This window comes from Apium graveolens, unplaced genomic scaffold, assembly GCF_009905375.1.
Source record: "Apium graveolens cultivar Ventura unplaced genomic scaffold, ASM990537v1 ctg5143, whole genome shotgun sequence".
Lineage (NCBI taxonomy): Eukaryota > Viridiplantae > Streptophyta > Magnoliopsida > Apiales > Apiaceae > Apium > Apium graveolens.
In genome coordinates, this window is record NW_027418837.1 from 53,919 (window position 1) to 60,715 (window position 6,797).

The window sequence follows — 6,797 nt, forward strand, 5'->3', positions numbered from 1 at the left end:
TCCTAGAATTAAAGGAAAATCCCAGAAAATTAGGAAAAATCTCAGAAATTAAAGGAAAATTCCTTAAATATACCAGAAAATTCCTAAAAAAGAAGTAATAAGGTAAGGAATATAATAGGGAAATTTTAAAAACAACCCTGAAGCCATGTGCAAGGCAAATCATTGTAAATGTGTAGGTCGCTCTACACTTTACGCCGAAAAGGATACCCTGTAAGGGAACAAATGAACTTAACTCCTGGGAAATCTCGTACGATTTCCCATAAGTTGGGGGTAAATGATAGGGAATAAATTAAACCCTGATTATGTAATTAATATCGTATTAATTGTATCAGAATTGGGCTGGCTGTTAAGCCCATTAGAAGAGACCCAAAACCCTGAATATTAATTAATTTCGTAATTAATTAAATAAGGGAGAAATCAGCTGTCAAGATCAGTCCTAATGAGGATATAAATCCTTGTAGATCAGCTTCCAAGGGACCTAATTGAATAAGGAATTAACTTCCTACTTTCTAGGACTACAAAGTCCATTCTAAATCTGAGACTTGCCCACTAAGTCTCCTAGATCTAGTCCAATTCAGGGACTCCCAACATCTATATAAGGGGTCTTACCCCCACCAAATCAGAACGACGTTTTTGACTTGATCCTTGGCAATCAGCAAGGTACGTAGGCATCTTGTTAAGGCAGATAGAGTCACGAGACACAAGAGCAGTCAATCGAGCCTCGAAGTTCACGAACCCTAGTAATAAATACTATAATTAATATACCCTAGTTTTTAATCCATAACATTTACCCTTCTGAAAATAACGGCTGGCTACACTAGTTGACGAAATGTTATTGGGTGTTAAAAAATTTTTGTTCAGCCACTCCTCTAATAGTTTTAATATTTAATTATAATTAAATTATTTTTATGTTAAAAAATAATAGTTAGAGTCACGTTACTCCAATTAAGTTAAAAAAAAATTATTATACACACATTACATATTTCTTGTAACTTTAGACACACATTTTGATATATTAAGATTGTATACAATTTGCACAATTTCTAAAGTTTAGCTATACATCTTGAGCAGAATACAAATCCAAATCATAAACAACATACACACTTGTTTAAGCGAAGCAAACACAGTCCAGAAAAGGGGGAATGGGGTTGTCGCGACATGCAATGGCGACGGTGGCTAGGTTGTTCAAGGAAGTAAAATTACCTTCCTGCATGTTGGCCTCTCTTTTATATTCATCTATAACGAGCTCATTCGGGATGATGGTGCCACTCCCTGCTGGATTCTATTAGAGGAGTTTTCCCTTATCCAAGTGGGACTCTCCTCGATTTTTGCACAGGGTATTTTTCTTCCCTTCTTGTTTTTACTTTCTTTCATGTATTATTGACACCACTTATTTTTGTTTCTCTCTTATTATTGTAGGTGCTAATGAAATCAACGAGGATAACGTGCCTATTGTTGAAGAAACCGCGAGGTTGAAGAAGACTCGACTTGCGGGACTGGACACCCGGGGGAAGGCTACGGAGCCTAGCTTCTTAAGGAAGCACAAGGAGCCTATGGTGGAAGCTTCTTCTCGGGGAACTGAAACCCCAAATGTTCCTGTTTCTATTGATGCTCCCACTTCTGTTGCCACTGGTGCCTTCCAGCCTCTTTGGGGATTCCGTCGTAGGGACACTGTGGTTGGATCCACAAAGCATGCGTGGGATTCGTCCTACCATGGTATGACCCCCAAGGACTTCACTGATATTGTGGCTACCCCAGACTTGGAGAGGGTGAAACTCATGGATGCTCAGTCCTTGGCTTCGGTATGACCCTTTCTTAAAATCTTACTCTCTTTTTACTTATAGCATTCACTTACCTTATATCTTTGCTTTATTATTTCATTTCAGTCTAATGCTTACTTCAAAGCTATTGTGAGGCAAGATGAATCATGGAAGAAGGCCTCATATAATACTGATAATGCTCTTAGGAGGCAGCAGAGGAAGTATGCTTCTCTAGAGAGGAAGTTCAAGCGCAAGGAAGAAGAGCTGGGAGAATCAAATGCTGAGCTGGTAGTGCTGAGGGCTGAGAAGGACAAGGCAATCGATAATTATCTGGACTCGGAGGAGTTCATTCAGTCTATGAGGGTGAGGGATGACTCGATGTTCCCTGGGTTTTTTAGGACTAGCTGGGACACGACCCTTAGGACCGTCAATGAGGCTTGTCCCGATATTAACCCCGCGGACTATATGTGCCCAGACGATGAGGCCTTACTACAGAGGTTTCGCACCCGAGTGGTTGTCTCGGACCGTGCTCCTCAGGACCCACTTCTTCTTCCTCCCGAGTCATCTTCTCGGCCTTCAGCATATCAGAGCTCTTCTTCCTCTGAGACCACTGAGACATCCAACGAGAGTGGTGGAGATGATGATATGGATGTCGAGGGGACCTCAGCCCCTTAGAGCTTTGTTAGTCCTGTGTGGCTTATTTATTTTACTTTGTCTTTGAACCTTTATTTATCGAACTTTGTATTGTTTATTCGAACCTGGCTTATTTATTAAATTTTATGCTTTTATTTTATGCACCTAGTTTACTTGTCATGCCATAGGGATTTTGAACATATTTTGGGAAATTTTATAAATTTCATAAAATTTTGGGACTAATCCCTTACACAAGTCTTAATAAACTCCAAACTAGAAATCCTAAGCAAGCAAAGCTTCAAGGTGCTTTTCAACCTACATGTCATTTTGACAAGTGAGAATCGTGCCCAACCATTTTACACGTAGTAAATCTTTAGGTTCTGTGCATGCCAAGTTCTTGGAACTTCAAAACCATCTATAGTCTCCAGTTTGTAGGTTCCTTTTCCTTGAACACTTTTAATCTAGTATGGCCCTTCCTAATTTGGGGCAAGTTTTTCTTTCTGCCCAACACCGGAAGCTTCCACCTTCCTCAGAACCAAGTCACCTTGCTTGAAGAACCTTTCTTTAACCCTTAGGTTGTAGTAGAATGAAGCCTTTTTATGATATTCCACTATCTTCGCATGTGCCTCATCTCGTATTTCATCAATTAGATCCAGGGCTAACCTTTGCCCCTCTGCATTTTCCTCAGCATAAAAAGCTTGGATCCTGGGAGATGAATGTGATATCTCTGCAGGAACAACCGCTTCTGCCCCATACGCTAACATGAAAGGAGTTGCTCTAGTTGTGACTCTACAAGTAGTTCTATAGGCCCATAGTATTGGGAGTATTTTATCCACCCAGTTATTCCTTGATCCTCTTCTTCAGTCCATCCATGATTATTCGATTCGCCACTTCTGCTTGCCCATTGGCTTGCGGGTGAGCTACGGAGGTAAACCGTAACTCAATTTTATTTTCCTCGCAATACTTATTAAATTCTTCATTGTTGAATTGTGTTCCATTGTCGGTAACCAGGATACGGGGAATTTCATATCGGCACATAATATTTTCCCGCAGGAATTGTGCAACCTGCTTAGTTGTGATCTTGGCTAAAGGTTTAGCTTCAATCCACTTAGTAAAATAATCAATAGCTACAATAAGGAACTTCCTTTGTGCCGTGACCATGGGGAAATGCCCAAGTACATCCATTTCCCACATGGCAAAGGGAATGGGAGAGTTGATGGAAGTCAGCATCTCAGGGGGTTGTCGTACAACCGGTGCATATTTCTGATAGTGATCACACTTCTTCACATATTCTTTGGCATCGGCCATCATCTCTGGCCAATAAAAGCCTAAACAGGTTATCTTATGAGGCAGCGCTCTGCCCCCCAGGTGTTGCCCACAAATACCTTCATGTACTTCTTCAAGATCCAAGCGTGCCTCATCAGGCCTGAGACATCTTAAGTAAGGAACTATGTAATATCTTTTATACAAAATCCTATCAATCAAAGAATACCTCAGTGCTCGAACAGTCAATCTCCGTGCTTCATTTACATCATTTGGCGGCCAACCAGTCTGAATATGGGCCTTAATGGGATCTATCCATGATGTTCCCAGCCCTATGGGAGTTACAAGTTTAACATCAATGCTCCGTGTCTTTAAAATATGGAAGTACACACTTCCCGAGCTCTTCTCTATCTCCGATGAAGCGAACTTAGACTACGCATCTACCTTAGCATTTTCCTCTCTCGGGATGTGTTCAACGTGGCATTCATCGAACTGAGTCATCACAGCCCTTACTAGGCGGACATACTTAGCCATTGTATCGTCCATTGCCTCAAACTCTCCCTTGACCTGGGATATGACCAACTTCGAGTCTCCGCAGACTTTTAAGTTCTTGACTCTCAATATCCCATCCAGGTCGAGGCCAACTATCAGAGCTTCATATTCTGCTTCATTGTTTGTAGTTGGAAAGTCTAGCTTCATAGCATATTCAATCAAGAACCCATCTGGGCTTTGTAAAACTAGCCCTGCTCCGCTTGAATTTGTTTTCGATGCTCTATCAAAATAGAGAACCCAATATTCCTTCTCTTTAACATCCTTTTTTATCTCCTTTATCACCTTCTGTGTCTTGAGGTATAGTATCTCCCTGCCCTCCAACTTCTTGGTTGGGTATGGTACAATCCACCATAAAGTCAGCCAATGTCTGGGCTTTTATTGCCGTTCGTGACTTGTATTTGATATTGAATTCTCCCAATTCTATTGCCCACTTAATCAACCTCCCACTAGGTTTGGGACTATGAATGATGTTTCTCAAGGTCTCGGCCTTCAGCATATCAGAGCTCTTCTTCCTCTGAGACCACTGAGACATCCAACGAGAGTGGTGGAGATGATGATATGGATGTCGAGGGGACCTCAGCCCCTTAGAGCTTTGTTAGTCCTGTGTGGCTTATTTATTTTACTTTGTCTTTGAACCTTTATTTATCGAACTTTGTATTGTTTATTCGAACCTGGCTTATTTATTAAATTTTATGCTTTTATTTTATGCACCTAGTTTACTTGTCATGCCATAGGGATTTTGAACATATTTTGGGAAATTTTATAAATTTCATAAAATTTTGGGACTAATCCCTTACACAAGTCTTAATAAACTCCAAACTAGAAATCCTAAGCAAGCAAAGCTTCAAGGTGCTTTTCAACCTACATGTCATTTTGACAAGTGAGAATCGTGCCCAACCATTTTACACGTAGTAAATCTTTAGGTTCTGTGCATGCCAAGTTCTTGGAACTTCAAAACCATCTATAGTCTCCAGTTTGTAGGTTCCTTTTCCTTGAACACTTTTAATCTAGTATGGCCCTTCCCAATTTGGGGCAAGTTTTTCTTTCTGCCCAACACCGGAAGCTTCCACCTTCCTCAGAACCAAGTCACCTTGCTTGAAGAACCTTTCTTTAACCCTTAGGTTGTAGTAGAATGAAGCCTTTTTTTGATATTCCACTATCTTCGCATGTGCCTCATCTCGTATTTCATCAATTAGATCCAGGGCTAACCTTTGCCCCTCTGCATTTTCCTCAGCATAAAAAGCTTGGATCCTGGGAGATGAATGTGATATCTCTGCAGGAACAACCGCTTCTGCCCCATACGCTAACATGAAAGGAGTTGCTCTAGTTGTGACTCTACAAGTAGTTCTATAGGCCCATAGTATTGGGAGTATTTCATCCACCCAGTTATTCCTTGATCCTCTTCTTCAGTCCATCCATGATTATTCGATTCGCCACTTCTGCTTGCCCATTGGCTTGCGGGTGAGCTACGGAGGTAAACCGTAACTCAATTTTATTTTCCTCGCAATACTTATTAAATTCTTCATTGTTGAATTGTGTTCCATTGTCGGTAACCAGGATACGGGGAATTTCATATCGGCACATAATATTTTCCCGCAGGAATTGTGCAACTTGCTTAGTTGTGATCTTGGCTAAAGGTTTAGCTTCAATCCACTTAGTAAAATAATCAATAGCTACAATAAGGAACTTCCTTTGTGCCGTGACCATGGGGAAATGCCCAAGTACATCCATTTCCCACATGGCAAAGGGGATGGGAGAGTTGATGGAAGTCAGCATCTCAGGGGGTTGTCGTACAACCGGTGCATATTTCTGATAGCGATCACACTTCTTCACATATTCTTTGGCATCAGCCATCATCTCTGGCCAATAAAAGCCTAAACAGGTTATCTTATGAGGCAGCGCTCTGCCCCCCAGGTGTTGCCCACAAATACCTTCATGTACTTCTTCAAGATCCAAGCGTGCCTCATCAGGCCTGAGACATCTTAAGTAAGGAACTATGTAATATCTTTTATACAAAATCCTATCAATCAAAGAATACCTCAGTGCTCGAACAGTCAATCTCCGTGCTTCATTTACATCATTTGGCGGCCAACCAGTCTGAATGTGGGCCTTAATGGGATCTATCCATGATGTTCCCAGCCCTATGGGAGTTACAAGTTTAACATCAATGCTTCGTGTCTTTAAAATATGGAAGTACACACTTCCCGAGCTCTTCTCTATCTCCGATGAAGCGAACTTAGACTACGCATCTACCTTAGCATTTTCCTCTCTCGGGATGTGCTCAACGTGGCATTCATCGAACTGAGTCATCACAGCCCTTACTAGGCGGACATACTTAGCCATTGTATCGTCCATTGCCTCAAACTCTCCCTTGACCTGGGATATGACCAACTTCGAGTCTCCGCAGACTTTTAAGTTCTTGACTCTCAATGTCCCATCCAGGCCGAGGCCAACTATCAGAGCTTCATATTCTGCTTCATTGTTTGTAGTTGGAAAGTCTAGCTTCATAGCATATTCAATCAAGAACCCATCTGGGCTTTGTAAAACTAGCCCTGCTCCGCTTGAATTTGTTTTCGATGCTCTATCAAA